The following is a 12,051-nucleotide window of genomic DNA, read 5'->3' on the forward strand; positions in this document are numbered from 1 at the left end:
GCTGGTGCACTGCAAGATACCCTGTCTTGCTGTTTCCTTGAACTTCCCTCATCTGCTGTAACCACTTATTTCTTGACATAAGGAGAAAAACCTGTGATTTAATATGCAGGGCTCCTCAGCTATGCCCTTGCACTCACATTTGGGAAAGGGGTATTTTCATCGTATGCATACAGGGTTCACTTACATTCTGAGTGTCTGAACATGTTATTCAGAATGATGTTGTAGTTCTCCTGCCTTTTTCTGTAAACTGGCACAAAACTTTCTGTCTGATGGCAAGAAAGTCAAGCCATCATAAGAATGGCTGTACTGGGCAAAGGTCCTTCTCACCCCAGGTCCTGCCTCCACCACCAGACACAAGCAGATGCCTGAGCAGGAGAATAATGACAGGTCAAGCTTCTATAAAAATTCCTCCCTTAAACACTTTTTAACTGTTTTTTTCTTAGTCACATGTGATTTATTTCTGTTTAGTAGTGCCCTGTGGATTCCACTTCCAGAAAAGTGTCCAGTCTCCTCCTGGACTCATGGAGAACCTGAGCATTAAATGTATTCTGCAAGGAGCTTCTCATATATGAAATCTACTTTTTTTGTGTGTGCTTGAACTCAGCCCCTGCTAAATTAATTTGATATTCACCTATCATGCACTTGCATTCGAGGGTTTGAAAGCAGATTTTCTTTTGACTAAAGCAACATATTTTCTATCCACTCTCCAAAAGAACCAATGCCCTTACTCTTATTAGCACTAACTTCAAGCCAAAATAAAGAAAAATAGAGGAAACAGAGCTGGCAAATCTAAAAGTGAATACAAATAAGTGCAATCTGGCCTCTCCTCCTTTCCTTTTGAGATTGTCCTATTCTAATGAATTTTTTAAAGAAACAGATAAGTGATGCTGCAGGATTTAGGTACCTCCGCTGATTTGGGCCAGCACAGCTCCCCGCCTCACACAATGTTTTCACAGGGAGTGCATGTGTAACAGTTTTGACACTATCAGCTCGTACAGCTAGGTATGGGAAAGGTGAATTTGGTTGCCAACACAGGGACCTCTGAAAAGGGGATCCACCTGAAACCAGATGTACAGGTCAATGTTAAAATGTTGCCTGTTTCTGAAAATAATCCAAACTCACATTTAAATTTGGTGTGTCTCCAAGTCTTATAAAAGCATATCCCAGGAGGAGAACATAAATAAATAAAATCAGTAAGAATGGTGTAGATTCCAGCATAAAATGGTCCCTGTGCTGCTGTGACCCCTGAGCACCCCCTGCCTGCCTGCACTGCTGAGGGATTGCAGGAGAGCACTTCCCACTGCCAGGACCAACTGCAGTTGGCTCCTCATCCCAAAGTGGCAAGAAAGCAGCGAAAGCCAGTACATCATGGGATGTTTTCCCCTTGGGCAGGGCTGAAGCTCATGTAAGGACTCAAGAGTCATCCTTCATTGACAGACCCTCTTCAGTCTCCAAAACTACACTATTTCCCTGTAAGAGCTGGCAAAACACAGCTGAATATTCAGTTTCTGTTGTGTTGAGCCATGATCCTCTACGAACTATTGGTGCCAAGTTTTAAGCAGCTCCATGTGCAGCATTTTGTAAATCACTTCCAGATATGCAAATAGCATCATTAAAACATTTGCATATACCCGTAAGTTTCTGCTTCAGGTCCATATGCCCAGACTGTAGAAGAGGGCAGAAAATAACGCCGCAGCAAGGCATGAGGCACGTACGTGTGTGGAAGGTAGGAAGCAATAGGAACAGGGAGGTGAGACTATCCCTGGCTACCCCACAACAGCTGCTGCAGGAGCCCCCAGGAGCTAAAACCTACTTTGCAAAGGAGGAAAATGCAAAATATACCATCTCTGCTCTATACAAGGAGCAACTGGCATGAGTGAACAGTATATGACATCTCCAGTGATGGAGTGATGGAAGGACCTGTCCACAGAAATACACAAAGGTGTAGCTTTTACCTACTCATCCCACTGACTTCAATAGTCTCCCACCCTGCAAGAATTTGTAGCATCAAGGCTTCCTCGGCTTTATAAAATACAACATGGAAACTCAAGAAATATATTTAGAGAAAGATGCAAACTACCCATACACAATCTGAAGAGTCGCTGTAGGGCTAGAGACCATGAGAATCTCTGAGGAAGTGAACAACTAGGGTGGCTTTGCTTTGGGAAGACAATTCAGACAGGGCATAGGAGGGCAGCCTTCAAACGCAAAAAGCTGCTGCAAAGAAGGGAGGAATTTATTTGCCATGTCCATGGCAGACAAGAGAAACAGTAATGGGATTAAATTGCAGCAAGAAAGACTAAGGTTAAACATTAGGAAAATTACTGAACAATGAGACACTAGAATAGATTGCTTGGGGAGGATGGAGAGTCTTTGTCACTGGAGGTCTTAAAGAATAGATTAGACAAGTGTCCATCAGATATGATAGGTATAGGTGTTCTTGCCTTAAGGTGGAGATGGGGAAGATGCCCCCTTGGGACCAATACCTGTCCTGCAGTCTGGGGAAATGGGCAACATAATATGAACCACATTAACATTTTAAAACTACTAAAAAAGAAAGTCAAAATTGTAGCTCTCACTTTACTAAGTGTTTAAAATCCCTGATTTTACTTTTCACTAGTTTAGGTATTTGTATCATCAGTTATGCTCTGATAAAATACTTGAGATTTCTCAAAGCTATAAAGAGTCAGTTTTGAAAGATTCCAGTTTCTAACAAGAACATTTTCTTTATTATTTTCCTAAATGGAAAAGCATCAGGAAAATAAATTATTTCAATGACCAAAAATAATGGAGAAAACTTTTTTAAATTTCATGTTTCCCTCAATTATCTTCAATAGCTACCAGAGTTACATACTTCATTCAGTGAAGGCACAAAATAGAAAAACAAGCTGAAACTGCCAAATTATTTGTTGAAAAATTATCTCTTAACCCAGCTTTACAGTGATATGTACATACTGATCCTGTGAACCCTTCAACACAGGCAAAAGTCCATAATAGTCTTGATTAACTAGTCACAACGCTTTATTCCTAAACTTCGTATAACATGCATATTTGATAACAGAAAACGGCCAAAGCCACTATCCAGAACATGTCATTAGAGGAAAAAAAAAAACACACCACAAAAAAACAAACCCCAAACTTTTTTCAGCTTCTTATTCTCCCAAGCTCAGAGCTGTTATAGAACTGAGTATTACTAGCCATATTTTTGAAGGATAAACCAAGCCTGTGCAGCTCACCCCGTCCTACACAAGGAATCTGCGTCTGGATAAGAAGCTGTCAGAGATTTTGGATGTGTTTAATTCAATGAGAATTTTCCATCCACTACCATGAAGCCAAGTTTTCTCCCCAAACCTGCTGTTGCTCCAACAAGTGAGGCGTGCTGTCATGTGGCTTCCCTTACTCAGACATACAGACCTAGCACAGATGAGTCTATTTATGGATGATTAGGAATAAGTCTACAGAACAGAGTCCTAGAGAAAAGTACAGGAGACATTTGCCAGTGCAATCAGGTGTAGACTGTAATCTGCAGGGGGACCTGTACTGCAAAATTAGGCACATTGCAGAAGAACATTTGAGATAACAGTGTAAACCAGTTTTGTGCCAATGACTAAAGTAACCTAAGCAGGTTAATGGACTTAATTTGTGTCTTGGACATTCATGTACGATGCTCATTAAAGAAGAGCAGTGACGAGCTTGGCTTCTACAGACCACCTCTCCCGCTTGTGTAGAAAGGACTGAACATATATTTGTTCCTTTACACAAAACCACACACTTTTATTGTCCAGATATAGCACCTGAGCTAATAAGATATAACAGACCCAAAATTCATACTGCCAACTTTATTAACAAATCTTTAAACCTCGACCACAAAACACCCAGAAAAGAAACACTCTTGCCTGGCATTACTCCTGCACACCAGCCCATGGAAGAAAATGCACCTTCCTACTAGCTGGCAGTAAAGAACACCTGCTTCAGCAACTGAGCTCAAAAACAAACTACTACCCTCAGAACAATAAACCAACAACTGCCAAGAGGAAGATACCAACCCACTACCTCACTGGCAGCATTTTTACCCAGAAGGTACACTCTGTAGACAGGCACATTTTTCTTGTCTTAAGAGTTCGAGACAATGGGAAGGTGCGCAAATGATAACAAGCCTAAAAATACAAGGCTTAATTCTGGAATAAGGTATTTCAAAGAGATGAGCATCCCCTCCTCCATCCTTGCAAGAACACGGAAAGGTGCAGAGCCCCTAGCTGACCTGGTATACCTTTCCTCTTTAATCAGAATAAAATATTTAAATAAGGGCACAGCAAAAAGGCATCATAAAATAAGTAGGACACACTAATTCTTAAGCAAAATTGTATAATTCATAATGAAAGTTACCAGTTTGTCAAAGACTTTAAATTCCTAATGCCCCAAATTCTTTGTGAGCCATAACTTATATGACAGGTTCAGTATGACACATCCTTGCAGGCCGACACAATCTTCTGCCTGCACTAACATGTCTAGTGGATAGCAAAAAGGATTTAGGATTGGCCTTTGAAAAGAAAACACGATTCAGATTACTCATCTAAGAGCACTATTTATGCAAGTTTCTGTGTCAAAAGATTTTCTGGAGAAAGAGCGATCTGTGAAAACATAATTTGTTCTCCAACTAAAGTAACGGTAGGGACAGGCATGCTCTCTAGGAGCTGGGTTTTGGAAAGAAACATGGTCAACTAGCAGAAGATTAAGCTATGGAGGTCTGACCAAGCCATTCCAGAGCTGGTATATGTGTGCAAATAGTCCAAACAAAACTTACGTACAGATTCAATGACTGATTCCTTTATCAAGAAGTCAATATTCAAAGCCTGAGGTATCTGCTAGCACTTGACAGGGGGAAACATCAGTATCATGTTGGTTTTAAAAGCAGCAGCAGTTGTTTGTTGAGTGGAGAACATGATCGCCCCTGCAGGAGAGAAGAGCTGGGCTGGCTGGATTTCTGCGGTGGAACAGAAAGGAAGACAAGAAGTATGTACCTATATCTGGTCACAATATGGACCAGCTTTGGTGTTGATCTTGCCTTTGCTTGGAGAGGCTTGGGAAAGAAAATAAAAACGGGTCTTTGAGAGTCACAGAGAAAAATGTGATAAAAATGAAATGGAATGAATCACTGAAGACCATGCAGAAAAAGATACCAGAATAGGTGGCAACCCAAAGCTATGGAAAGATGAACTTCCGGCATGGTAAAAAGTGCTAAAGGAAGCATAACTACAACAGAAAAAACATCTTATTAGTAACAGATTATTTTTTTTTCCCAAAATAACTCTGATTTTAAAAAGCAGTTTTCAACACTGCTGCAGACATCTCAAAAGTTTAAAAGGATCATTTCTCTTATTCTCCATATCCATATATTTCCATCTAATTTAGGACAGAATAAAGACCCATCAGTTTAATTATACAGCTAAAGACAGGTGGTTGTTGTTGTTTTGTTTGATGATGATGCACTGCAACAGTAAACAGGCCTGTTATTTTTAAATTAGCATATGGGTTCTTTCTTTGATGAGACAACACCTGTGGTTAGAGTGTATGCTGAACTGGAGAAAATACCTCCTGGAAACATCTCCACAGACTTAAGATTTCAAATTTGGAACAACAAAAGCTCCACTTGAATCCCCTGTTGTTGGAAGGAGCAGTAATTAATTATTTAAAAAGGAACTAAAACATTACCATCAATCCTGCTGACAAGAGGTGATGGTGGTTACAGTGGACAGGGACAATTATGCACATATCGCAGGGCTACAGACAACTTCTGAATTACAATTATACCAAGAAACCCACTACAAATATCACAGATGAATACCACTGAAAAACATTATCAGGACTGGTTTGAAACATATGTTGCCTTAGCGCTGGAGGAAAATAAAAGCATATACAAACTTCAGAGGAGATGTCTGTCCAAGCAAATTCATACATGTTTAAAAAATTCTGCAACTGTGGAGGCTGTGCTATCAGATGAAAAAAAAATCTTGTAGTGTATGAACTCTTTTTGCAAACATAAAGTGTACGGTTTGGAATTTTTCAAGTGCAAGTGGTGCACACTCGCAGTTTTTTTCTGATGATAGTCATGACCATACTGATGAATGTATCAAAAAAGGATGACCAAAGGGTCCTTGCAACATGTACTGCAATGTGAACAAGCATTACTACTGCCTTGGTCTGTCCATCATCTGAATCATTCTCAGGCTGTCTCGCTGACAATGTCAGTTGCAGAGGATTTTCTTCATTCAAGCCCATTACAAAACAGGGAGACAGAATAACAAGGAAAAACAAAACAAAACCCAAACAAATAGAAAACCCCATGATGCAACACAAACAAAATTCAAAGTAAAGAAATCATAAACCAACTGGAAAAAAAAAATCCTTTGAGTTGGACTCTGAAATGAGATACTGCTTGATATTTTAATATCAATGTTTTAATATCAAACAGGATAAAGGCCCTGGGTATTTGCTATAATGGGTTAAATTGTCTTTAGTAAGACATAGAGGAGGTAGTAAAGTCGAATTGAGCATACCTGTAAGACCAATTGAAATGACCTGGCCCTTCTTTGTGTTATCAAAACCTTGCGTGAACAGAAAAATGACTAAAGCACCATCTGTACACAGAAAATGGGGAGTAAAGATAGAGGAATAAAATTGGAAAGCGATAATTAAAGAGATGTGAAGAAATCCTATAAATATAGATTCAAAGATGGAAAATTCAGCAAACAAACTTCAATAGTTGGCATTTTTTATTCTCAGTCCAGGTTTCCTTCCATCAGTGGATCTCAAAGCAGTTTACAAATATTAGCTGATGAAATTTGTTCTTCTGCCAAGTTCCCATTGACAAAAATCACATCTGTTAATGCAACCAAGTACTGGAATAGAGTTTAGTCATGAAGATTTGAAAAGCTTTTGGATGTTTAGTTTCAAAATATAGTCTCCAAAGTTCCCTAAAGTAGCTGACCTGGGAAAGGAAGGCTTGCAGGCTACTCTTATAAAGTACTAGTTCCATCTGCAGGGAGTTTGTGTCAATCCTCCTGTGTCCCAGTAAAATATCAAAGTACTGATCATTGAGAATAACTCATGTATGATAGCCTAAGACTAGTGGTCCTTTCATTCAGTCCTTACTAATTAGATATGAAATAGCTCTACTTGCAATTACAGAATGCTTTAGGTTATCTGGTCAGATCCTTATCTCCTGTAAATTGGTACCCTCACACTGATTTCAACAGAGCACTAATACTTTATTTCAGTTGAATATCAGGGCAAATATCACTTATGAATGTCTCAAACTACAGGGTTTCAGTCTCATAGTATACACAATATAAAACTCAGTCTTTTATTGAACTATTTTAGATAGCCAGTGCTAAAGAAATCAGACAAAATCCAAAAAAACTAAATAACAGAGCTTGGAGTGGCATATTAGTATCCTGTGATTATGCTATCTTGACATCATTTACTACTTTTACTACAACCTCTTTTTTGCCATGTTCCTGTTCTTACAGAAAATAAAATCTATAATATGTAATAATTTAGAATTAATATCTTGATTCCCTAGATCCTTTAATGAATTCAAATGCACCTAGGGAATCTAACCAAAGACATCTGTTCATGAATAGTGAGAATTATTACCAAGTCCTGGTGGAGACAGCAAGATGCCATCTCTTCCTGAAGTACCTCCCAGCTGAGAAATCAACTGTCTCCTGGCTGAATTTTCTAGTGTCAAGGTTTTACTGTGTTACATCTCTTGGGATTACTTACTAACAAGAGCTCCCTTCCAAACTTCTGCAACCCCTAGAAAGAAGGAAGATGAGCCTAGCGTTTTTCTGTTGTCCAACTACACACACATATTACCTTTATCATATAAAATAATGATGGCCTCAATTAATTATAATTACTACTCCAAAGCTTCACAAATCCCATTTTAATCATCTTTGGGTTTAACTGATTTACCCTAAACCCCTCTGACTGCCAAAAAATTAACATTTCATTAGAAAAATCATAACCTACTCCCTATTCTCCAAAATCCAACCCATCTGGAAATATTCTACCTCATCAAATGTCAGACTTGCACAGTATAATGGAAAACTATTTTTATTTAAAAACCACACATGCATACACATTGTGAGTGTGATATATCTATACTTATAGATGTAGATCTAGAAATATCACCACACCCACATCCCACCCACCACTCACTACACTCCAAAAGATGTCCAGTGCCTTCACTAGTTACCATTTTATTTCTTCCTCACTCTTTGCAAATCTTCTCTCTCCCTTCCAAACATCCATCACAGATTAATTTACCTCTACTGTCAGAAATGTAAACCATCAGCAGCTTGTTATATTGAAGAGGTTAAATGAAACTTTTGACATGACTTGTGTTTAAAATCCATCTTTAGCTGATGGCATGTCATCAGCTAGAAAATGTGTAATCAGGAGAGCAGACCTGAAAGTCTGAAAAGTCAGAGAATGCAAACTTCTGCTGGAGGTTTTTCTTTCCCTTTTTTATATATATATTTTTTTTTTTAATTTAACAAGATCTAAAATATATCTTCTATTTTTGGTTTCAAGTGTGGCTATGGTCTGAACAGTGACTGTGTAAAAATGGCACCTTCCTACTCAAAAGATCTGCTCCCTGTGTGCATTCTGGAAAAAAAAAAAAGCTGCTTCAGAAAAACTATGGACTTGATCTCCAGCTGGTTAATCAAGGTACAAGAACTCAACATCAGATCAAGACCCGTCCTGTGGTTTTGCTGCATTATAATTTGTTAAGCCCACATAAATAATACACATATAGATGTATATGTTTTAATCTTTCTCTAAATTGTCATTTTGCCTTTTTTTTTTTTAAATAAGTTTTTGTTGTGCAGCTGTCAACAACACATCTAGTAGTACATAGCAAGATGGGACGATTACAACACAGGTCTACACTTTGCTCACACGCATTCAGCATTACAGGCCTGTGTAAGGGGTATCTCTTGGTGCCTTCCAGTGCCCAAAGCACTCAGACTTACATAGCTACAGAGATTTTACCTGAATTTTGTTCAAGATCTTATTACCTGAATGCACATATTGGCTGTGCCTTTATGTCCCAAATGCCTATCTCAGTTCAGTCTTAACCTCAAAAGGTTAAAGTACAAATTGCAGTGAGCTTCTCTTTACCTTCAAATTGTGGCCCAAACAGTAAAATGTGGCCACCTGACTCCCTCTGCCCTTCTGCAGAACTTGCAACTCTCTCCTGCTTTTCTCGCACTAATAGTATCATAAGAGAAGCAAGTAGATTTATCCAGGGCACTGCAGGTCCACAGAGGCTAATATATCTGCTTTACCCTCAATGCGCAAAGCCACTTATTTCAGCTCAGCCCACAATGGTTCTTATTAAGATACTGAGGACCCTATTTCAGCCCCCACAGCCCGCAGCACAATAAATGCACAAGCTCACACTTACAAGACACCAGCTCCTCATGCCTCCCCACTCTGGGAGCTCTCCCTGAAGTTTTCTAATGAACCAGCAAGACACAGAAACCACAGAGCCCCAAAAGACACATTCCCATTGATACCCAAACTACAGTCATCATTTAACTCTTGCACCAGCTGCTCCCTGACCCCACTGATTCACAGCCAAATTACCTCCAATTCAACCCTCTACCTGTGAAGCACAGATTAAGGATGTTCAACCTTTATTTGATATTATACATGTTATGATACATTTGGTGTTTTTCATGCTTTTTGACTCACCTTTATCCGTAGTACTTTCATTCTCCAATAAATTATCCCAATGCATTTCATTAAAATATCTCATCATCAGGCACATTATTCTCCACTTTCTACTTTTTTTACCTCATGAGAATTGATTAAATCAGCATGATGGTAGCTGAGCAATGTTTAAGACTCAGTGTGACCACATCTGATTTGTTCATAAAGGATTTTCCTTTCTCTGAATGCCAGAGGGGTGCAACTTGTTGTTCACCTATTAGTGCTTTTTCTATTTAGAAAATCAGCTACTGAAATTGTTTCAGAATAGTTTGTTTAATCAAAAGCACCAGATTAACACAATATTGACAGAGAGAGGACTTAAAACTCTGCAACTGTGCCAGTATTAGGTGCTCCAAGGCAATTCTTACAGTCTCGTTGCAACTTGTGGCAAACTCATAATAATAATATCGTAACAATAATAATACCTTAAATGTATACAGCAGTTGTTCTCCTGAACTATCTGAAGACACTTTAGTCACTATATATAGTCATTACTTCACCTACCACCAAACTGTGGCTACCTTAGAGATGGAACAAAATACTCACTTTCAGCTCTCCGCATCTGTCAAAATGTGATGGGAAAGGATAAATAATTCTCCATAATTTCAGGTGAGCAGAGAAGTACTCACAGGGCTGATCTCAAGGAGAACATTCACAGGACAGCACACTGTCATCCTGGTTAGAGTTTCCATACTTTGCTAGGTGTCCCAGGTAGCTAGGATTGTTGTGTTTTCTATGTGTATAAAATACCATTTGTCTCTCTTAGTGGAGATGTCTCAACCTGCAGCAAATCCATGAAGCAAGGATAGTGCTCAGAGGGCCAAATTACACCGTAAAACCCTTAAAATGAATGTCTTTTCCATCTTGACAGTCCATAAAGCCATGTCTCCTGATATTTGCAATTTCAGATTTTCTGTGTGTTCAGTTATTTTCATGATAATTTGCACCAGAATTTGAGCTTTTCACCATGTGCTTGTCACTAACTGCCTTACTGATAAAAGTGGGAAGATTTCATCTTGTTCCTAAGTCCCTGCTTGCAAAAATACCTCTTCTTCTGCATGCAAACAGCAGAATTTGTTGAGCGAGAAGCCTTATTTCTACATGTGCTCTCTTTCTCTCCCGCCCGCCACAGTCCCTACATGGCTACTCAGTTTCTTGGCTACAGCAGCCACCAGCAAGTTAACAACATGTCCCCCTACATACTTGGCGAGGATCCACAGCGTATCTGCTGGCCCATTCCCTTGCTTGAGAAATGCTAAATAGCATTGCTGGCATTTACATGTCTCTCATCACTGCAATGCCATCGGCCCAAACACTCCTCCTTTCCTTCCCATCAGTTACTGAGGCGGCGGCAGCTGCTGAGGATTGTCGCGCCCTGGTTCATGTGGTAATTCAAGCCTTGGGCTTGAATGACCAAGCTTGCTGGAAACCTATTTCTGGAGACAGAGATTTGCTGAGAAGTATTAGCGAAGAGACCACAAGAGACTCGTGGCAAAAATATCGGACACACCGCGATTTACAGCACTTGTAACTGGTGATCTGCCACAAGAAACTGCTTCAGCTGTATGGTCTCTCTCCAGAAATAAACACATTACACTAGCTAAATGCCATTTCTGGGCATAGCGGAAGCATTTACCCTCCGCAGAGATGCAACGTGCTCCCGAATGCAGTAAGAAGCCTGGGATCAGATGACCCAGCTGTTCCTACCAGGTACTGTGGTGTCACCCTGAGCAGGTCCTTGTAAAATCTCTGGCTCCTTTTGTCTCCCCACAACCAAAAGGTCTTGCTTAATCCAATTTGGATGCATGCAACCAATGGAGTTAGAGCAAGGCTGTGTTTAGCCTTTTATGGTGAGACCAAACCAGAGAATAGCACACTCAAAGTATCATTCCCCACCACTGAGGCACATGCAATTAGATGACAGCAACAGTATTACAACAGTGGGAATGCGCTTGCTTCAGAGCTCTTGTACCTGTTGGAGCAAAGCCTCCATAGGATGTTATTAATGGTTTGTCAAAACAGAGACCTAAGCATGTACGCAGTACCCTTCAGAGATGCAGGTCACGCCAGTTAAGGAGGTAGCTGCATTTGTGATGTACTGTTTTCACACTTTGTGTTCTGTGAAGGGTATGAGGTGGCACCAGACACTGGTGGCATTTGGCCCCACGGAGGTGCTGGAAACGCATTGGGGCACCTGCGCTTAGGTCTCCCAGAGTGGCGAGCTGCAGGTGTCATGGGAGGGCTAGCTCTGCCTCCAAACGGAGCGAG

Source organism: Nesoenas mayeri (genome assembly GCF_963082525.1).
Source record: "Nesoenas mayeri genome assembly, chromosome: 10".
Lineage (NCBI taxonomy): Eukaryota > Metazoa > Chordata > Aves > Columbiformes > Columbidae > Nesoenas > Nesoenas mayeri.